Below are 24,589 nucleotides of genomic sequence, written 5' to 3' on the forward strand. Positions count from 1 at the left end.
ACTGGGTACCCTTAAGTGTTTATCCCTCAATCGATGTGCCGGTTAACCACACACGCTCCATCGATACTATGATAAACATTAAGTTACCCTTTGCCTACCTTGTTAAATACGAGTTAGTGTGCCGGTTAACCACACGCGCTCCACTAACCGACTCAAACAAAGTGCAAAGTGTAATTTCGTGGATTAGCACCTTATTCACATTTTTCTAAGTAACTAAGATTGGGTATTATTAAAAGTTTAGTTACTTAGTATTTATCATTAATACTTTTAATGAAGGGAGAATTATAGTCATGTCAAACCCGTTCGGCTAACGACCCTCCACCAGTCAAGCAAGCGGTGAGTGAGAGTGGACACCCATTAAGTTGCCATTTTATAGGCAACAACCTTATACCCACCTTATAGACCGGCTTCGTGAATGAGGCGTACTAGCGGTAAGACTGACTTTACTCTTATACATATATATATTATTAACTTATAATATTATAAAGTATAAGGGTTGAATTTTAACTTTTAAAATTCTAAGGGCTAACTTGGAATTAAAGTATTCATAAGTGAAAACTTTACAAATTCCAAAACTTGAGGGCAAGTTTTGAAACTATTCAAAACTAATTAATTCCATAACTTATGTGTTTAAAGTAGTTTTAATCCAAAAACTCTTCAAGTTCCATAACTTGAGGACAAGTTATGGAAGACTTTAAACTAATAAAAGAATTAACTTTTCTTTATTTTATAACTTATGGATTTAATTATGGTTACATATTTTTCTTTAATGAAGTGACTCTTGAACTTCCATAACTTGAGGACAAGTTATGGAGTCATAAAAAAAATTATTCAATGACACAAGACTCTTCATTTTTGTAACCATTGCCAACTTTATGAGTTTTAAGATTCATAAATGTGACTTTTAAGTTACATAAACACATTTTATGAACTTCTTTTAGATTAATTTGGATTAAAACAAACTAACAAATAATATTTTTTCATCAATCTAAATTAACTCATAAAACAAGATAACACAAAAAAAAACTTTTCATGTTCCATATCTTAAGAACAAGTTATGGAATTCTTTAAAACATTAAGACCAAGTTTTGTAACTCCATAAAAAACTTTGAATCAATTTTTTTTTAAAACCTTTTCATATCCATAACTTATGGAGGTTTCAAAAAATAAAACTCTTTAGATCAAACTTTTAAAACTAATAAAATAATCATATTATTTTATCTTTTATTAAATTTGACCTAATTCAACTCATAAAGCAAATTATTCAAATTTTACAAATAATTAGTTTTTCACAAGAACAAGTAATTATCTTAAAATTTGACGAACTTCATGTTTTTTTTTTCCAACTTTGAAAATAAAATATTTGCATCAATATAACAGAAAACAACCTGGCTCTGATACCACTGTTGGGTTTTGAGCATTCTAACACTTCCTAAGTGTACATGCAACCCTAAATACCTTGGATCTATGTTTTCTCTATTATACATGCAAATAAGAACTTCCAAGGTATTATCCTAATCTAGCATATAAAACAATGGATATAGTAGGATAGAATACATACCTTTTTGGTGTAGTAAGTCTTCATGAAGCTTGAGTGCTTAGTGCCCCAAGTGTGACACCTCAAATGGAATCACAATCATCAAAACACTTGGAATGACTTGAGAGAATTCTACACTCATCAAAATCGGCTAGCCCTTTCTTCACTATCTCTTGTGGCCGATTTTTCCTCAATAATAAGATGCTTATATAGTTACACAATTAGGGTAAACTCTTAATTGTCATGGCTTTCCATTTCCTTGGATCCATGGGTACAAATACACCATGGAGCATCCATGGACCATCCTATGGGTTTTAGCCCAACTTGATTATCCATGGAGCATTAGCCCACTATACAAGTATGGATGATTTACACAATCAACCCATATATTTAATTAGTCTTCTTTTGATCACTTAATTAATCCTAGATTAATTCTTGATCAATACTAATTAAATAATCTTATTATTCTTATTATTAATATACTAGAACTTATAATATATTAATAACCATAAGTGTCTTATTTCTCTCATTCAAGTGCATGATGGTATGCAACCCAAATGGACCATGCCGGGTCGGGTCAAGTCTTACCAAATATAGTTATGGACTTAGACATTAATCCAACACTTATTCCTCACTATGGCTCATTCCTTTGCAACAAGCTCACCCGCATTAGCACATCACAATCTGGAAAAATCTATTGTGGTGGTATTGTCAGTTTTTTTGCTAAAAGTGCTCCAGTTTGGGCCCCATTTCCCATAATTTACCAACCTCTGCCCGATGACCCCTACATTACCACAGCAGTACTCGAGAGCATGAGGATGTTTCGGACGGAGGATGGGAACCACAATTGGACCGTGGGCCAAAACCACGACCCAAGGCTGCTAATCACTCCTGGAAACCAAAACATCCTTGACCTCAGGCGGCCTACTAACTTCACCAACTGGCAAATCATGCCATATCTTTTCCCCGTCTCCTTCTCCGATAAGGAAGGTGAAGCAAGTGACGAGGCTGATGAGGGTGGCGGGGCGGCACCACAAAATTCTCCTCCAGTGGGTGGAACCAGCTCATCCCATCATGATAGGCACCCATCGTATCACCAACAATATACAGATCAGAAAGCAATTGCAAGTTTTCCAAATATAAATTTATGTAAACTCAAATTGGTTCATGTAAAGTTTTAGATATTAACCAAAGTTCAAATTTAGGTATATTTGTAAAGGTATACTTAAGATCACTTTTTAAGTTTATGTGTTACACATATTTTTATAATCACAGGATGATGAAGTGGGACTGATAATTACTTCTCATGAGCTTTTGTTAAATCAAACTTCAAGCCATTTATCAGTTAGAGCAATTAACTTTGTTAACATGTATGTATCTTTATGTTGTCTAACACTCGGTTTTGGATTTGGTCCTTTATTCGGGGTTGCGGCCTAATCCTCAGTGGTCATGAGGCTTAGGGTCTTTGGAAAGAAAGAATTTGGCCCTTTTCCGGTGTGGGTGTTATGGTTTAAGTGATCCAACTGTTCGATTGTGTCTTCGGAGGCCAAGGGTATAATCGTAATTTGATAACTCGGTATTTTATGGATTTTGGGTTTTTTCCGTGAGGTTTTAAGGCTTAGGTGAGTTGTTAGAAGCGTAGGGCCTCTCGTCACATTTCTGTGGATATAAGGTTCGTTGGAAATGGACCTAAGATGAGGGAGTTATGACATTTCGAAGATATTGGCATAATTGGCCCCTAATGGAAATAGTTTGGATATCAGTCCAATGCATGCGAGGATGGAAGGCGCGTGTCTGGCTGGGTACGCCAAGCATAAGCTAGGGGTACGCCCATCGTAATGGTCAGAGTTCCAAACTCTATTTTTTAGAGTTTGGGCACTATTTAATCATCTTTATGAGCTTAAGGCTCTTTCCTTTCTCAACCTCCATTCCATTCAAGCCTCATTTCGAGAACCCTAATCTCATTTTGAGTATTTGAGAGATTTAAGTGTGCTTTTAGGTGGGTTCTTGCTCATTTTCAAGAAAATGATGTTTGGTGCTAGCTTGTGGTTCAAAGGGGGACGTTTAGATCCAGACTATTTTTAACATATATTTTTCAATATTTTAAAACTATATTTTTAACCTATGTTGTGCAATGCGTGAGAATTCGTCTAGTATACTTATAAAAGATGTATTTTTACTTGCATCACATGCATTTGAAACCTCCATGATTTTCAAATTCTTTCTAATAATTATTATAAATTAGTTGGTAGCATTAAATGAATGTAAAAACTAATTTTTAATCATAAATTAACTAAATTACAATATTAGAAATCATAATTTACTTCTATTTATAAAATTATGACTTTAAGTTTTTAACATATTATGGTTAACTTATTAGTTTAAATATATAGTCATATGTGAGCAATTGTAATTTTAAAGTCACTATTTTTGTATGATTTATGATTTTATGCAAAATAGGTAAATTATTAATTTCAATTAACTTAAATCAAAAATTAAGTTAAACTTGAAAAAAATTGAGTGATTATTAATCGATAAAAGTTATATGTTATAGTGTTAATATTAATTTCAATATAATGTTAAACGGTTAACAAAAAAACCACGAAATTATTTTTTATAATTATTAAGACTTTACAATTAAGTAACTTAAAAATAACTTAAAATAAGAATAGTTAAAATAAATATTATAATATATATATATATATATATATATATATATATATATATATATATATATATATATATATATATATATATATAATGTTATCTTTAAGAACAAAAACAATGTTTGTTGTATTAAATAATTATAATAAAAGAAATTAACAATATTAATCAAATAAATTTTAAAAAAGTTAAACTTCTAAAATCAAATTAAAATAACTAAGAGGTTTAAAATATGTTATTTTGAATAACTTACAACAACAATGGTTAAAGGTAGCATTATATACAAAAATTATATTTTTACCTCTAAAAACAAAAACAATGTTTGATGTTTTAAATACTTATAATGACAAAAATAAAAATCTTAAGAAAATGAACTTTTAAAAATTAACTAATCATAACAACAACTATAAATATTATTAAACCATATATTATATTTAATTTAATTAGTAAAATATATCTACATTATCATATAATTAAAATAACAATGTTTATACCAACTTATTGTAAGATTTATTATATAAGAGTTCACAACAACTTCATTGATATATTACAAAAAAAATATAATTTTAATGATTTTAAATATAGTATTATATTATGCGCAACATGCGGGTATTTGCCTAGTATACACACATACATACACACATACACACACATACACACATACACACACACATATATATATATATATATATATATATATATATAATGTTTCTCACATCTATTGTGTGCTAGAATGCACCAATAGGAATATAGTATTAAATATATCTATATTAAATGCTATCCATACTTATAACTCAGGTTTATGTAAACTAATTAAATTCATCATTAATGTCAACAATAATATTTTTTCAGAATGAATTCATATCTAGAAGAATGAGAGTCGATTCCAGCAGAATGAGAGTGTATTCTAGTAGAATACATTCTCGTTCTTCATATTCCATGCAACTTCGTTGTATTTTAAGTGAGTGACTCCTGAAACAAAACACGAACTCATATATAAAAACCTAGATGCAAATTCATTCTGAAAGAATGTTATTGCTGACATTGGTGACGAATTTAATTAATTTCCATAAAAAGAGAATTATAATTATGGATATCATTTAATATACATATAATTATGGAAATCATTTAATATCTACATTTATTTAATTAAATAATTATTTAATTTACTAAATTCCTATTGGTGCATTCTAGCACACAATAATTGTTAAAAACAAAATAACCTAGCCATATATATATATATATATATATATATATATATATATATATATATATATATATATATATATATATATATATATATTGTTAAGTTCAAATGAGAACACTATTTAATGTGAGAACGTGAGAACACTACTTTATGTTATTATTCTACTATGAATTTGTATATACAACGATATGGTATTATTCAACAACAAATATACGAACAATCACACATTAATATTCACATTAAAATTTTGTATGTACAACTTTATGATATTATTCATCACCGAATATATGAACAATCACATTAGAATTTACTAAATTACTACATATATATATATATATATATATATATATATATATATATATATATATATATATATATGTAGTAATTTAGTAAATTCTAATGTGATTGTTCATATATTCGGTGATGAATAATATCATAAAGTTGTACATATATATATATATATATATATATATTATAGTAGAATAGCAATATAAAATTTAATATATTCATATTATAATTACTACAATACTATACATATTAAATTCATAGTAGAATAGTAACATAAAGTAGTGTTTTCACGTTCTCATATTAAATATTGTTCTCATTTGAACTTAACCATATATATATATATATATATATATATATATATATATATATATATATATATATATATATATATATATATATATATATATATATATATATATATGTTCAAATGTTTTTAGCAAATATTGTGTGCCTAAATGCTCCAATCAAAATTTAGGGAAAAAAGAAATCATTAATTAAATAATAAAGGGTAACTTAGTCATTTTACCTTTATAAACCAAAAATAAATGTTCGATATTTGGAAAATCATAAAATGAGTATCACAGATCCTTTTTAAATCATTGTTCATCTCACTAACCCTAATCCCTACTCTTTTCTTTTTTCGATCGGTAGGCACATAAGAGACCCGATTTTTCTTCCTCCCTCTTCATCAGATCGAGAAGGCATTAGGCGATTTTCACCTTCGTTTTTCCGACGCCGTTTGTTCCTCTAGTGGCAGATTAGCTCGTGGCTGGTCTTAATCTGTTCGTCTCTTCTTCCTTATTCTGTGGATATTGTTGGTGTTGTTCTCATGGAGGGGGTTCTTCCTGATTTGGAACCTGATGTTATTATGAAAAGAAAGGGGAAAAATGTGAACCCGAGAAACAAGCTGAAAATCGATTCTGGTGAGGCTTCTAAGTTACCGTCTAATCCTCTGAAAGCTAAATCAGTCACTCTTCTTGTCAATAAGTTGGAATCAGAAGTGAAATCTCCTGTGATAAAAGGATCGAGTGATGTGAGTAAATCTGAAGGCCCTAGGTCTGGAGTGAATTTGGTGGATTCCCTTTTGGATGCTGGATGTGATGCGATTTCTATTGAGAATAAAGGCTTGGTATTGTCGAATGGTTCTGAGGGTGCTGTGATGAGATCGAAGATTTCTTCTAAAGTGGTTATGGCTGATATCGCTGGTTCTCTAATGGTTAATCATCTCATACACAATCCAATTAAGAAGGAGGATGGGGTGATAGAAGGTTTGAGCTCCCCTGTGCTTGAATTTGAAAAAGACATTGAGCAACCAATTATTTATTTAGTGCCTACCAAGTGTTTGTTAAAAATCCTAAGAGACAAGATTTTTGTTTTTCATGTTTTTCACAGGTTTCAAGATTGGCCAAGGGATAAGCTGTCATTATTGAGAATTTAAAGAAAGTTTCATGTTGCATACCAACTGCTCGATAAAATGCTTAAATCAGGTTTCTGGATTTTCTATCCAATCTTTTTATATAAGTTCAACTATTTTTTTGGCAAATATAAATGGTTTCTTCATAAAGGTTTTTGTTGTAAGTAAGGTGTTTAACAAAATTCCTGAATCAACTTTGTTTCAATTGTATTATAAATTGTTTTGCAGGACCATGGAATTATCAAATCTGTTAATTTTTTTTATTCATTTGATTGTTAATAAATTGAGAGGATAAAAATCTATTAATTTTTTTTATCCATGTCTTCCGATTATGGTTTTGGTTAATTATTTATACGTTGATAATAAATTCTGCTAGAATTTTACTGTTTTATTTTGATAAAATTTTAATATTTATATGTTGATAATGTATTCTAACAGAATTTTACTGTTGCATTCTAACAGAATTTGTGATAGAAATGGCTTGAAGAATGGTTTGAAGAACTGATGGGAAAAGTTTGAAGAATGAATTAAAAGAATGATCACACTCAATGTTTAAGAATGTTGTTATTTTTTAAGAATTACACTTGTTATTCTTTCAGAATGTTGTTATTATTCAAAGAATCACAATTAAATATTTAGTATATTATTAGTTCAAGAATCTATTTTGTGAATTCTTTTCATAATATATTTTGTAGTTTATGATTGACATTATGTTATTCTGACAGAATATGTTAGAATGTAGTTATTTTTCAACCTCGGATTCCAGAACTTTGTTATTATTCAATAATATTTTAATAGAATAAAATTCTGAGAGAGCATCATTCTAACTTAAAAAATATTCTGACAGAATAAATCGATTATTTTTACAAATTATGCTAGAATTAAAATTGAATAAATTAAAAAAAAATCATATTTTTAAAATTAGGAGAATTAATTATCCATAAATATCCGAAAATTTCCTTTTATAATTGTAGTTAATTGTCCAAAATACTCTTTTGCTAAAATTTGTGTGATTATATGGTACATGCTATCCCATTGTAATATCATACACTCTCAAATCATGTCCATTGATGAATTTCATCTGTTGGTCCAGATTTGTGCATTCTGGCACACAATAGTTAGTAAAAACAAAATAACATAAGCATATATATATATATATATATATATATATATATATATATTTATAGAGAGAGAGAGAGAGAGAGAGAGGCAAGATCCATGGAAAATTAACTTAAAGGAGAGAACCAACAAACTTTTTATCGACAATAACTTTTGGTGCCAAATTTCACATTTACACGTACATATGCATATCTAAGAGAATTATATAAAAAAAACAAATTATAAGAAAAAAACAAAAAACCTTATATACATATTCATATGCACATGTTTTTTAAAAATGTACATATGCACAACAAAATATGAGTATGCATTAAAATGCATTTTTTTTTTGAATTTTTTAAAATATTAATTTTGAAATATAAGACATATTTTCGCTTATTTGAAAAAAAATATTATTTTTTATTTTTAATTATGCTTTTTTTATTTTTTATAAATTAGCGAAAAAATATTTCTTAAATTTTGAAATTAATATTTACATAAAATTATATTTTTAATGCATATTTATATTTTTAATGTATATGCATATAGTTTTAAAAAGTATATATATGCATATGCACATTTAAAAAAAAACATTTTTAATGTATCTATATGTATAAGAGTAAGCATAGGCATATATATATATATATATATATATATATATATATATATATATATATATATATATATGAAAAAATGAATGCATATACTTATGAATAAATATATTTATATGCATAAGACAATTAAAGGCGTGATTATGTTGGTGGGTACTTTTTTCCACCCGTTTTGTTTTTAGGTCATAACTTCTTTTTTTGAAAAAAAAAATCTAAAAAAAAAGTTCTTAAAATTTAATTCACTACCAAATGAGCATAATTATGAAAATTTGATTTTATTTATTTATTTATTTGTAAAAAAACTTTGAAAAAAATCTCCAAAAATCATGAAAATTTAAGAGATAATTCTACTCATTATACCAGAGAATTTGTAAAAGTTATTTTTTTTTTTAAATAAGTTTTTGAAATGTTTATTTTTAATTTTAAGAAATATTAGTTTTTCAAAAAAAAAATTTGAACATAATATAATCTAAAATGTGATGATTCAAAAGATTTACGAGTAAAAAAACTTTTGATTCGAATTTTTAATGATCCCTTATTTGTTATGATCTTAAAATATTTAGACTCAAATATTTTATAATCCTTCATATTTAACTTTTATGATTTAAAAGTAAATGATTCAATATATATAATGATCCATAATTTTTTGACAAAAAGTTTATTTACTTGTATATATTATTGATCCAAAATCACATGATTTAAAAATAAGTTGATTCAAAATACTATGATTCAAAATAATTTGTTTCAAAATATTATTATCCAAAAATAATAGGACTCAAAAAAAGTATGAACGAAAAGTATTATGATCCTTCATATTTTTCATATTTTAAATTTTATAATCGTTAAACATTAAAAACTCAAATCGATATTCAGTTTAAAAATCAAAAATAAATTAAAAATAAACAAAAAATAAATAAAAAAATAAACAAAAACACTACTATATGGGTTCGGATCCGATAGGAACCCAAAAATTGTTAGGAACCGCGAGTAACATTCTCCAACAATCATTTCTTCAAATGCACAAACCTCAAGCTTATTTAGTTGGTCGTGACGTGTTCGCACGCGGCACATGTGCATGAAACGTAATACGTACTCGATGGAAAAATCATGTGCGACGAACGTCCATGGAACATCACTTAAATGAGTTTTTCTTTTCTTTTTCATTTATTTTTGTTTTTTTTTTATTTTTTTTCATTAAAAAAATCAATTTTTTAAATACATATATACTCGGTTTTAACGTTTTAAATTTGATTTTTGTTTTTTTTATTTTTTTTTAAAGTTATTTTTTTTTGTCTTTTTTTAAATATCTTTACTACATACTTGAAGATAGTAAAGTTTTTTTCTTTATTTTCATCTTTATTTTTTTTAATTTTTTTTAATTTTTTTTATTTTTAAACTAAATATCGATTTGAGTTATTAATGTTTAACAATTTTAAAATTTTAAATAAGAAGAATATTAAGCATCGTATTATTTTCCGTTCTTTTTTTTATCATATTATTTTGGATCATAAAATTTTGAATCATAGTATTTTGAATCATAACGCTATTATGCAACATACATTTTTGGAACATATTAATTTGAATCAAAATATATTGAATTACATAAAGTTTTTTTTTTCAATACAACATTTGAATCATAAAAAATATAATAATTAAGGATCATTAAATATTTGAATCAAAATATTTTTAGATCATAACAAATTAAGTATCATAAACATATTGAATCAAAAATATTTTTTAATCATAAATATTTTGAATTATCTATATTTTGATCATATTATGTTAAATTTTTTTAAAAAAACTTTTAATCTTTTAAAATCAAGTTTGGTATCTAAAACACATTATTTTTTAAAAATTCTTTTTACAAAGTCATTAAAATAGTGAGTAGAAATATTCCTTAAATTTTATATTTTTGGAGAATTTTTTTTGGGTTTTTTTATAAATATAAAAAATAAAAAATAAAAAATAAAAAATATCATGATTGTGCTCATTTTGTAGACAAATGAATTTTAAGAACTTTGGTTTTTTCAGATTTTTTTTTCAAAAAAAGTGTAACATCCCGTAATATCAAGAGTAAAGTTGAAGGGCTAAAAGTGTATTTGGGAAAGGTGGACTCGGCGAGTAGGGTCGCGACTCTGGTCGCGTGTTAAATGGCCGACTCGGCGAGTCGGAGGCTGGACTCGGCGAGTAGGCGCTGGGTGGAGAAAACCCTAATTTCGGAGGATGAGCCCTATATAAAGGACATTATACCCTCTCCCCAGCCTCCTTACCCTCCCTTGAAGTCCAGAAAACCCTAGAAACGCGATTGTGAAGGATTTGAGTGCATTTGAGCCTTGGAGAAGAGATTTTGGAGGAGATCTTGGAAAGTTAGGAGGCTTGGAGCAAGGGGCTTTGCTAAGATTCAGATTTCCTTGTTGTTGGGCTTCCTTTTGAGGTATTATCTCGTTCTTGGGCTGCTATTCGTCTAGAGTGCATTAAAGTCTCTGTTCTTGAGTGTTTGGTGAAGTCATCTTGTCCCAAACCCTAGCCCTAGAGTGTAAATGCCTAGATCTCTTTGGATTCATGTAAAGTTTGCCACTTCATGTGATGGATGGGTTGTAGGAGGGTAGATCTATGTTGTGGATCAATTGCATGGCCTGGAAGGCTTATGTATGGGATGAGATCTAGAGGCACTCGGCGAGTTACAAAGGTGTACTCAGCGAGTTGCTTGAAGATGGATCGGAACTCGGCGAGTTGGAAGAACAACTCGGCGAGTAGGTTAAAGATAGCTTTAGACTCGGTGAGTCTGTTCTTGGACTCGACGAGTCTGATCGTGAGGTCTTAATCCTTCTTCAGGGTGAGCTGTGTATCAGTGAGTCAAGGGATGACTCGATGAGTCGGGTGAGGAAGGACTCAGAGTTGTTGAACTCGACGAGTCTCGGGGTGACTCGGCGAGTTGAGTCGCGGATTGGGGGAAATTCTGAGTATGGGGACTCGGCGAGTCATTGGGTTGACTCGGCGAGTAGAGTCAGTCAAGGGTTGACTTTAACTTTGACCAAGGGTTGACCAGTTGTTTTCCAGGGGCATTTTGGTAATTGTTGGATATTGTTTTGAGTTCAGTGTTTTGGTGGTTGGCTAGTGGTGGAGATCTTATCAGTGGTCGAAGCAGCTCGGGTTTATCTGTTCAATCGGCAGTTGCGAGGTGATTTATCCTCACTATATCAACAGGGTCTAAGGCACCAAGGCCGACCCTTTATCGGATTGAGATCTGGGTATTGTTGTTATGTTATTGCTTTGATATGTTTGCATCCTGGTAGCTAGGATGGTATATGTTAGAGACCTAGTTAAGGTCGGTATCCTGTTATGTAGGATGATGCTATGCTAGTGACCGATTAGGTCGGTATCCTGGTTAGGATGATAATATGTTATGTGATCTGCTAGATCGGCTTGTTGACTGTGAATTGTTATATGATTGTATGTTTATGTGCACATGGTTGTTGGACTGGGGTTGGATTGAGGCGGGTACTGCTTTGTGATGTAGGCCAAGATACCCAGGGCGGACGGGTTGTCCCGAAGGCCCAACGAGCGGTCCGGATATGCTGTAGGCCCCAAGAGGGCGGACCAGACGTGCCGAGGCTCGGAGAGTGGACCAGGCCGACTGAAGGCCCGGTGCAGGCAGACCAGTCATACTGTAGACTCAGAAAGTGGACCAGGTGGATTGAAGGCCCGGAGCGGGCGGACCAATCACACTGCAGACTCGATGTATTTGGCTAGACTCGGAGGGTGGACCAGGTGGACTGTTGGCCGGTGCGGCGGACCAGTCACACAGTAGACCCCAAATGCATGGCTCAATTGTGATCGGATATGATATGGCATGTTATGCGTGTATGGTATATGTGGTTGGTATTTTGGGGGTATCTCACTAAGCTTTCGGGCTTACAGTTGTGGTTTAATGTTTTTCAGGTTCTTCAGGAGACCGTGGCAAGGCAAAGGCGTAATCATACTGCTCCTCATGATTATGTTATATGATGTGATTCTGGGAAGACTTTGATAATAATTGTATTGAAAACCTTTTTGTAATAACATTGAGAAAATGGGTTGTTTTCGAAAAGTTAAAATTGGTTGGATTTTTATGGTCGTTACAAGTTGGTATCAAAGCCTTGGTTTGAGTGAATTGGAGGAACATTCGTGTGAATCCAGTCTCAAATCAGGGAGAGTTTTTAAAAGAGAAATTAAAATGGTTTTCAAAATGAGTAAAAGGAGGACGCGGAGGTACGATCAGTCGGAGCCAGTAAGTAACCCCAAAATACCATACATGATATTTGTTTTGAGCTTTGATAGAACAACATGCTAGTGCTAGGCTAGGGATCTTCAGGATTTCATGATAATGTTGCCTGATTTATGATGCCTGTTAGCCTAGGGTTTCCTCTGTGGGAGATTTCCAGTGTTCCTTTAGCAGTGAGGGTTGAGCGCTTGTTTTGTATGTTTTTCTCTAGGGTGTTGTGGTAGTACTTCATACAAATATGGGTAGGTGTGGAAAGTAGTATGGGCCCATACTACTGAAAGCACAGGACCCATACGCGTATCAGGGAAACCATGACCTCTAGGGATGGGTTGAGAGTTGGTTCCCGGAATAGTGGGAAGTGTCTGAGATTTTGTGGTGTTTTTCAGTATGGTGGTCATGAGGCATGCTGGGAGCGGATCCGGGTCAGGATCAGGAGCCGGAGAGGGCAGTCAGGGTGGGTCGGTACCACCCGAGGTTATTGGTCAGATGAGCACAGGCGAGTTGGATGCTAGGATTCGTGAGATCCTGCATGATGAGGTTGCTGCGTTTTTCCGGGCCGAGCTGCCGGAACTGTTTGGGTCGATCAAGACCGCCATGGTTGAGTATTTTGATGAGCGCTATGCGGCTCTCACTAAGACGGCTGCCGTGGCGGCTACGGCAGCTGTAGCAGCGGTAGGGGGAGGAGCCGGTCGAGGTTTTCAGTATCGGGACTTCAATAATACAAAGCCTCCTACCTTTGATGGAGTTCAGGACCCGATTGTTGCTATGAGGTGGTTGTCGGACGTGGAGGGGTGTTTCTTCACATGTTCATGCCCTGCTGATCAGAGGGTGAGGTGTGCTCTGAACCTGTTGAGGCTCGGGGCGAAGGATTGGTGGAGATTGACCACGGGGTCATATTCGGATGCGCAGAGGGCTGCGATTTCATGGGATCAGTTCATAGAAATGTTCAGCACTCGTTATGTTCCGCGGGTTGAAAGGGAGAGATTGGCTCAGGAGTTCCTTGAGCTGAAGCAAGATTCGGAGTCGGTGACGGAGATCACCAGGATGTTCACTAAGAGGGCGATGTTTTGCCCTGAGTTCGCTTCGGAGCAGGCTCAGATGTCCCGATATCTGAGTATGCTCAAGAGGGATATCAGGCAGTTTGTGTCTACGCAGAGGTGCGAGACCTTGTTGGAGTTGCAGGAGGCCGCCAGGCGGCGTGAGTTGGAGATTGAGTTGCAGTTGCGTGAGCTGAGGCAGGCTCCGGTGTAGTTGCAGCCGACGCCGAAACGGTCCAGGACCGTTGATTCCAGGGTGGGAGATCAGAGCACCCACGCTTGTGGGAAGTGTGGGAAGGGTCACACCGGAGTTTGTAGGTCCGGTGGTGCATGCCGCAAATGCGGAAAGGAGGAGCACTATGCGAGGGATTGTCGACAGTCAGCCCCGGTTCGGGATTTGAGGATTTGTTATCATTGTCATCAGGTTGGACACTTGAGGGTCAACTATCCACAGCTTGCTACAGGACCGGTGCAGGCTCCAGCACCGACCACTTTAAGGATCACGGGTGGAGGTCAGGGTGGAGCGGAGCCCCCAAGGGCTCAGGGTCGTGCTTTTTAGCATACATCAGAGGAGGTCAGAGCATTGTTGGATGCAGCTGCGGGTATATATTTGAATCAAAATATTTTTAGATCATAACAAATTAAGTATCATAAACATATTGAATCAAAAATATTTTTTAATCATAAATATTTTGAATTATCTATATTTTGATCATATTATGTTAAATTTTTTTAAAAAAACTTTTAATCTTTTAAAATCAAGTTTGGTATCTAAAACACATTATTTTTTAAAAATTCTTTTTACAAAGTCATTAAAATAGTGAGTAGAAATATTCCTTAAATTTTATATTTTTGGAGAATTTTTTTTGGGTTTTTTTATAAATATAAAAAATAAAAAATAAAAAATAAAAAAATATCATGATTGTGCTCATTTTGTAGACAAATGAATTTTAAGAACTTTGGTTTTTTCTGATTTTTTTTTCAAAAAAAGTGTAACATCCCGTAATATCAAGAGTAAAGTTGAAGGGCTAAAAGTGTATTTGGGAAAGGTGGACTCGGCGAGTAGGGTCGCGACTCTGGTCGCGTGTTAAATGGCCGACTCGGCGAGTCGGAGGCTGGACTCGGCGAGTAGGCGCTGGGTGGAGAAAACCCTAATTTCGGAGGATGAGCCCTATATAAAGGACATTATACCCTCTCCCCAGCCTCCTTACCCTCCCTTGAAGTCCAGAAAACCCTAGAAACGCGATTGTGAAGGATTTGAGTGCATTTGAACCTTGGAGAAGAGATTTTGGAGGAGATCTTGGAAAGTTAGGAGGCTTGGAGCAAGGGGCTTTGCTAAGATTCGGATTTCCTTGTTGTTGGGCTTCCTTTTGAGGTATTATCTCGTTCTTGGGCTACTATTCGTCTAGAGTGCATTAAAGTCTCTGTTCTTGAGTGTTTGGTGAAGTCATCTTGTCCCAAACCCTAGCCCTAGAGTGTAAATGCCTAGATCTCTTTGGATTCACGTAAAGTCTGCCACTTTACGTGATGGATGGGTTGTAGGAGGGTAGATCTATGTTGTGGATCAATTGCATGGCCTGGAAGGCTTCTGTATGGGATGGGATCTAGAGGCACTCGGCGAGTCACAAAGGTGTACTCAGCGAGTTGCTTGAAGATGGACTGGAACTCGGCGAGTTGGAAGAACAAGTCGGCGACTAGGTTGAAGATAGCTTTAGACTCGGCGAGTCTGTTCTTGGACTCCGCGAGTCTGATCGTGAGGTCTTAATCCTTCTTCAGGGTGAGCTGTGTATCAGTGAGTCAAGGGCTGACTCGGTGAGTCGAGTGAGGAAGGACTCAGAGTTGTTGAACTCGGCGAGTCTCGGGGTGACTCAGCGAGTTGAGTCGCGGATTGGGGGAAATTCTGAGTATGGGGACTCGGTGAGTCATCGGGTTGACTCGGCGAGTAGAGTCAGTAAGGGGTTGACTTTGACTTTAACCAAGGGTTGACCAGTTGTTTTCCAGGGGCATTTTGGTAATTTTTGGATATTGTTTTGAGTTCAGTGTTTTGGTGGTTGGCCAGTGGTGGAGATCTTATCTGTGGTTGGAGCAGCTCGAGTTTATCTGTTCAGTCAACAGTTGCGAGGTGAGTTATCCTCACTATATCAACAGGGTCTAAGGCACCAAGGCCGACCCTTTATCGGATTGAGATCCGGGTATTGTTGTTATGTTATTGCTTTGATATGTTTACATCCTGGTAGCTAGGATGGTATATGTTAGAGACCTAGTTAAGGTCGGTATCCTGTTATGTAGGATGATGTTATGCCAGTGACCGATTAGGTTGGTATCCTGGTTAGGATGATGATATGTTATGTGATCTGCTAGATCGGCTTGTTGACTGTGAATTGTTATATGATTGTATGTTTATGTGCACATGGTTGTTGGACTGGGGTTGGGTTCAGGCGGGTCCTGCTTTGTGTTGTAGGCCAAGATACCCAGGGCGGACCGGTTGTCCCGAAGGCCCAGCGAGCGGTCCGAATATGCTGTAGGCCCCAAGAGGGCGGACCAGACGTGCCGAGGCTCGGAGAGTGGACCAGGCCGACTGAAGGCCCGGTGCAGGCAGACCAGTCATACTGTAGACTCAGAAAGTGGACCAGGTGGATTGAAGGCCCGGAGCGGGCGGACCAATCACACTGCAGACTCGATGTATATGGCTAGACTCAAAGGGTGGACCAGGTGGACTGTTGACCGGTGCGGCGGACCAGTCACACAGTAGACCCGAAGTGCATGGTTGTTCTGTGATCGGATATGGTATGACATGTGATGTGTGTATGGTATATGTGGTTGGTATTTTGGGGGTATCTCACTAAGCTTTCGGGCTTACAGTTGTGGTTTAATGTTTTTCAGGTTCTTCAGGAGACCGTGGCAACGCAAAGGCGTGATCGTACTGCTCCTCATGATTATGTTTTATGATGTGATTCTGGGAAGACTCTGATAATAATTTTATTGAAAACCTTTTTGTAATAACATTGAGAAAATGGTTTGTGTTTGAAAAGTTAAAATTGGTTGGATTTTTATGGTCGTTACAAAAAGTAAAAGTAATGACTGGAAAACTAAGCCGGTAGAAAAAAAAAACAATTAACCTTTTGTTTTTGACACTTGTATCCTCCAAACAACTAACTTTCCTTATTAAAATCTCGCAATTAATTAAGAAAATGTCATATAATCTTGCGAGATTTTGACGATAAATAAAAGCAAATCCTGACCATTTATTTTTTCTATCTTAAGATCAAAATTATATATATATATATATATATATATATATATATATATATATATATATAGAGAGAGAGAGAGAGAGAGAGAGAGAGAGAGAGATGAGGGTTCAATTGAGAAAAAAAAAGTTGAGAATGTGGGAATCATTCTCAGCCACTCATTTATTTTTGCCGCAAAAACCTTCGTCGTACCAGCGGAAATGGGAAAGGAACAGACATGTGTTTTCCAACAAAACATGTTTCCTTAAACTATGCTAAGCATTACCTTAATATATACAAAAACATAGTTTTTTTTGTTTTTTTTTAATTTGTAAAAAGCTATTTTTATCGAAAAATGATTTTAAATATACCAAAATTCATGATTTTTTATTCTCTACAAATAGACACCCATATTGATATAGTTTTAAAATAAAATAATTTTTTTTTTATATTTTCAGTTATCGTTATTCATAAGTGAATAAAAGTGAATCAGATTTTTACTACAGTACATTCGTTATTCACTTATGAATAAAAACCATGACTAATTTTTTTACAATTTAAGTATCATTCATATATGAATATAGCATATAGTAAACATAGTATATTCATATTTAAATATTAGATGATGCGTTTACTTGTGAATATTACATAGTTTATTCGTTTGTGAATATTAGATGATATATTCACTTATGAATATTAGATAATATTTTCATATCTGAATATTACGTAGTATTACATGGTATATCACATGTGAATATTACATACTATATTCACTTGTGAATATTAGATGATATATTCACTTATGAATATTACACAGTATATTCACATATGAATATTACAAGGTATTTTCACAAATATATATAATTTTTATATTTTATTCACATATGAATAACATACAGACTTGCATATTTGTTTTTTTTGTTTTAATAATCATATACTGATTTAGGTGAGAAAACATATTCATATATGAATATAACGTGGTAATTTAGTTTATGTATTTCATCAAACAGTTGAAGTGCATACAATTTAACTTTTTTAAAAATGTTAAAAACATGATACTTTGACTATTTAAATCTTACAAAATAGTAGATTGGTAGAGAATTATATGAAATTTTTCAAAAAAAAAAAAAAACGATTTGATCTTTTTCTAACCTTAATTTTGAAGTTTTATTTGATAATCGAAGTTGAACGAATGATATGAAGTGGATTTTTAGTTGATTATCGATAATGTTGATCTAATGACGCTGGAGTATAATTAATCGTAGATGTTGAAGATCTGATCGTATTCAAGCAGAATTGAAGGTTGGATTAAAAGAACCAAAAATGAATTTTTGTTGTTAACTGTTGAATCGTGTTGATAAACATGTTATTGACGAAGATCGGTGATTGATTAGCACTGGATGATGTTGATGATGGTTTAATTGAAGAAATCTAGATGATTGTTGAAGGTTGGAGAAGAAATTTGGATGATGAACGATGAATGAGTTTGAACTGTAATCCAATTCTCTACAGATATGTATTTGAGATTGAAGGTTGTTATCATATTTACTAGTTTGTCACCATGTCTTTTTATGCTTAGATTAAATGAGTGGCTGAGAATGATTCCCCTATTCTCAACATTTTTTTATTTTCTCAATTGAACCCACCTCTCTCTCTCTCTCTCTCTCTCTCTTTATATATATATATATATATATATATATATATATATATATATATATATATATAACCATGTGTGACGTATGTTAAAACAAATAAACTTGATTGGAACATGGTTGTATAAACTAATAGAAAATCGATGAATATATATATATATATATATATATATATATATATATATATATATATATATATATATATATATATATATATATATAAAACAAACAAAACAAAAACAAAAAAAAAATCCCCCATCTCATATCCACGCATTTCATCCCTATATTCACATGACTCTCCATGTTTGCCCATATGCCATTCATTTCTCTCATTAATATTCCTTATTTGAACCACGTGAGTTGATAGTAGTACAAGAATAATGAAAGAAATCTACGAAATCTATTAGTTATATTTGTCTAATAAACAACTTTGCTTCTGATCCGAATCTATTGCACAAATGGGAATGGAAATGGAAAACTCACACTTGGATTTATCGAATTACTGGCGGATTTTTATTTTTCAAATATGACGGAGCATGTTGAAGATTATCATATACAACATGTTTATCTCGACTCAAATGTTGAAAAAAAACGCATTTATAATCATATACCGAAACTAAAATTTCAAAACAAAATTCATATAATCATTCGTCACAAATATATAATAAATTGATAAAATAAATCAACAACATAGATAATCAATTGAATATATAAGCCTAAAAAACCTAATAAAAAGTTAGAACTGAGTTCATCAGCATTATAATAAAGTCAAAATTGGGTTTTGAAACAACACACCCAATTGAAATGTAACTTAGACTTACTAAAGCATCAAATAAAAGAATGAGAAACTATCTTATCGAAATACCAAAAATGGTCTTATTTCTAAACATCCAAATATATCATCAAATGACAGAATAACACCTTCAAGAACCTTCTTGATTTTTCTTCTTCAATTTGTAGAATCAAACCATACCTTCCGGTCTTCCATAGATTGAAAAAATAAAAGTCCAAAATCCCACTAAGCCAAAATCTTTTAGAGTCGGTAAAAGAAAAACAAAATAAACTAATAAAAATATTATAATTAAAGCATTTTGATGGTAGGTGATTGACAAGTCTCCCGTTAAGATTGTGTTTGTGGAAGGAGTGCATCATTCTCAACCCATTCATTTTATTTGTCACGTTAGTTCAACTTTAATTTTTTTTTTCTCATCTTTTTTTCATCTTTTTCGATCCACAAAAAATAAAAACACTATATTTCTCAACTCACTCGAATCACTTGTCACATTACTATTTATAATTTACTTTAATTAAAAAATATAAAATTAAATAAGACATAACACTGCCTTAACTAAAAAATAATAATACATATAAAAAATATATGGAAATTAAAGACAAGACAATAAAAATAACTACACCATAATAAAAATATGACAAACCCTCATAAAAGGTTCATATGGTTTTTCGAAATCCGGAATATAGTCCGTAAATTTAAAAATCTTACAAATGGTCCATGTGGTTTCAAAAAAATTAACAAATGGTCATTATGGTTTTAAAACTTTTAACAAATAGTTCATCAACTACATAAAAGATTTATATACCATTTTTAATATATTTTTGTTTTTGTTTTTCTAAATCTATTTTAAAACAAACAGAAAAAAAATTAAATAACTTTGGCCCACATCTCTCTCTCTCTCCAGACAAACACAAACACACGCTAGATCGTTAGCTTACATCATCTTCCTTTTAACTACCGTCATCCATACATCATGAATGATGAACCCAACCTTCCTTCTTCAACCACCGAACCTGCACCACCTTTCAACCACCAAATCGACATTCATCACAAGCCCCACAATATGAATCAACCCAACACCATCATATGCCACTTCCAATCATAACCTTCATCATCTTCCTTATGTGACCATCTCCATCGCCTGGTCTTCATCTCGCCATCACATACCTACAACTTGAGAACCAGAAGGAGAAAGAGGGAAATCAACACCCATTATGAAATCGAATCTCAAGGAAATGCATAATATCAGAAGCCGAGTAGTCGGTTGGGACATTTATGGGATAGATTTAGCTCGGGTTCAATGTGGGTGTCTGTTAGGGAGACAGACCATCTTGAGACTTCAGGTCTCAGATTGAGTAAATGAAATTATGTTGCAAGGAATTCGTTTCATCTTCCGGTTTTAGAACCCTGCGAGGTTGGTCTTAGTTGCCTAGGGAAGGTTGTGGTATTCTCGGGTTTGTGGTCGTGTTACTCAGGTTGTCTGGTATGTCGGGGATGGTGATGTATGATTTCAATGACGAAATCTAATTTAAGTGGGGGAGATTTGTAACACCCTGTTCTGAATTGACTCCTAGTCTGAGGTTGTGGCTCGAAGGTCAGTCATTAAAAGGATTATGGATTTTGAGAAGGTAAGATCTACGCCCATTTGGGTGTGGTTGATGTATTAGAAGTGATTCGGGTGCTTGGTTCGTGTTTTGGAGCCTAAGGGTATTTCGGTAAAGTGGCAGTTCGGGCTTTTGTGGAAAACAAATTTTTGTTCGGAAGGTTTTAAGAAAAGTATGAGTTAATAGAAGTGTAGGGCTTCTCGTTACGTTTCTGTGGATATAAGGATCGCCAAAATCGGGCTTAAACGAAGAAGTTATGGCCTTCGGAAGTTTCGTGGTTTTCAGGCTTAGCCAAGTACACAGGGCGTACACAAAAAGTACGCGGGGCGTACTAGTAAAGAAGGCAGTACGCGGAGCGTACCTTGGATTATGTTAGGTGTACTGACTAGGATGGTCGTGAATGTTCTTCAGAGTATGCTGGGCGTACCATAATTACGGTGGGCGTACGCCAGTCAGATTAGAACCCTATTTTAGGGTATTGGACCTTATTTAAACTCCTTATCTCACAACCTAACCCTAATATCTTCAGCCTCCACCCTCTAAAACCCTAGAAATCGTCATATATCATTCATGGTGACATTTTGAGCTTATGGAGTCCATTTTTGGGATGTTTGGCCCATTTTCAAGAAGATGGAGCTTGTTGCAAAGATAGGAATCAAGGATGAGCTTATGGATCTGGATTTTGGGACTCATTCTCAGCTTGATGAAGGTATAAAGCTTTGAACTTGATCATTCGTCTCTTAGATCTACCATTTGTGAGTTTTTGTTCATTTTGGTCCCAAGTATTAGATCTAGTGGTCTTGATTTCATTCCAGGAGCTTTGAGTTGCCCCTTTTAGTGTTTTTGAGTTTCAAGGTCCATAAAGTTGGCACCTTTAGAGTTTAAGACCATCTATTTTGGAGTTTGAGCCATTTCCATAAAATTACAATGCTATTTGGTCTTATTGGGGGCATGCAAAGTCACCAAGTTAGTGACTTTATGGGTTTTGACATTATGTGGGACACAGATCTGTGGTTTGGAATTATGACTAAAAGCATTAAGTGCTTAATGGCATAAGTGAGGCTAGAGGGTAGTACGTTGGGCGTAGGGGTGTTCACGGGACGGTTCGGTTCAGATAGTAATGAAATTGTGAACCGTGACCACGGGGCGGGTACCTCATACGCACTAACTGAAACCGAACCGAACCGTATAAAAGCGGGTAACCACGGTTCGGTTCACGGGTACCCGGTAAAATATAAAAAATTAAATTCAATTGAAACTAAAAACTCCATTTTACTTATCTCTTTCTTAAAATTAGTAAGTCAAAGAGTTAAAAAAAAAACATAATGAAGTTCAAATATCATATATTATAATTTGTATAATAAATACAATAATAAAAACAAAAAAATCAAATGAATTTAGAATCACAAAATTGGATTTTTCGATATGGATTTTTGTTTAGGTTATTACACTCGTAGATCAATCGAAACAATACTAATGAAATAATACTTTTTTTTAACGGTTCATATATATATATATATATATATATATATATATATATATATATATATATATATATATATATATATATATATATATATATATATATATATATATAATCAAACGGCTCGGTTCGGGTATCCGCGGATACCTAAATATAAAAACCAAAAACCGACCCGTTGATATCCGGTTTTTTCGGTTTCGGTTTTTTTCGGTTACGGTTTGTTTCGGTTTCGGTTTTTTCGGTTTCGGATTGGCCGGTTCGGCTCGGTTTTTCGGTTTTACGGTTTTTTTGCACACCCCTAGTTGGGCGTACAAGCTAGTATGCCCATCGTACAAGCCATTAAGCAAGTACGCGCAGCGTATTGCTGAGTACGCCCTGCGTACTCAACCAGGTTGGGTTTCAGAATTTGGGCTTCGGGTTTGGGCCATCTGTTTGGGTCCTAGATTCTTGGGCCCTAATGGACCATCAAAGTGTTTGTGTTCTGGATAAAATGAAGGCTTGGATCTTAGGTTAAGGCCCAATAAGGAGTGTGGGCCCAATTTTCCATTCATGGGCCTTATGGATCTTATGGTTTTGGACTTTGTGTTTTGGGTCCTATTGGGCCATCAGGTTTTGGGGTTGATATTTATTTGTGGAGGCCCATTATGTTTTTTAGCTCAAATTGAAAAATTGGGCCATGGATTGGGTCTTAGGGAATTTTTGGTAATTAGGCCTTGTGGTGTAACGCCCATTCCTAGTACGTATTAATTCATTAAATGTCTTTTATAAAGAGCTACTCGGCGAGTAGTAGCCCTAACTTGTCGAGTAGATGCCAAGTTGGACGCAGGTTTTAAGTGATCTACTCGGCGAGTCCGCACCTGGACTCGACGAGTAGGCCAACCTGGAGGAAACCCCAATCCTTAGGGTTTGTACCCTATTTAAACGTCCTTATAGCCCCCATCCCAGCCTCCAGCACCCTTAGAGCATTTCCCTCTCAAAACCCTAGCCCTCCATTGGTGAGCTTGAGTGATTCCTTCTTGATTTTGAGTGTTTTGGTGTATTCTTGGAAGTGTAGAAGAGAAGAAAAGAAAGAAGGTGCAAAGGAGAAGAAGGAGACCCAGAAGCTATCTTCCATTTGCTACTTCATCTGGTAATAAAGCCTTTACCTTGTTCATTTTCCTAGTAGATCTTCTTATATGCTTATTTTGCCACTTTTGGGACATTTCAAGGTCCAAACTCGAGATTGGAGCTCCCTTAGGGTAGTGAGCTATAGATCTTGACATCATTAAGCCCCAGGAGCTCAAAGTAGCTACCTTTATGCAAAGCAAGGCCTTGTTCCAAACCTCAGGTTCCCATTTCTAGCTTATTTTGGTGTTTTAGCTTCATACCTCAATGCATGTACTTAAAATTGGCAACTTTACGTGTTATATCGGCCCTAGAAGCTCAGATCTATGAATCGGATGCACTGGAATCGATTAGAATCAACTGTTTAGTGAGGACATGCATAGGACTCGACGACTTGTTCTTGGACTCGGCGAGTCGGAGCGCAAACCCTCCTAATATCTCCGATTTTAGAGTTGTGAGTTGAATCAGTGAGTGGAAGAGGACTCGGTGAGTTAGAACAAGGATCCGGAAGTAGAGGGACTCGACGAGTCGAGTCGCGAGTTAGAGAAGTGTGAGTCCGGGAACTCGACGAGTTCATAGTAGGACTCGGTGAGTAGGGTCAAC

This window comes from Lactuca sativa, chromosome 2 (genome assembly GCF_002870075.4).
Source record: "Lactuca sativa cultivar Salinas chromosome 2, Lsat_Salinas_v11, whole genome shotgun sequence".
Taxonomy (NCBI): domain Eukaryota; kingdom Viridiplantae; phylum Streptophyta; class Magnoliopsida; order Asterales; family Asteraceae; genus Lactuca; species Lactuca sativa.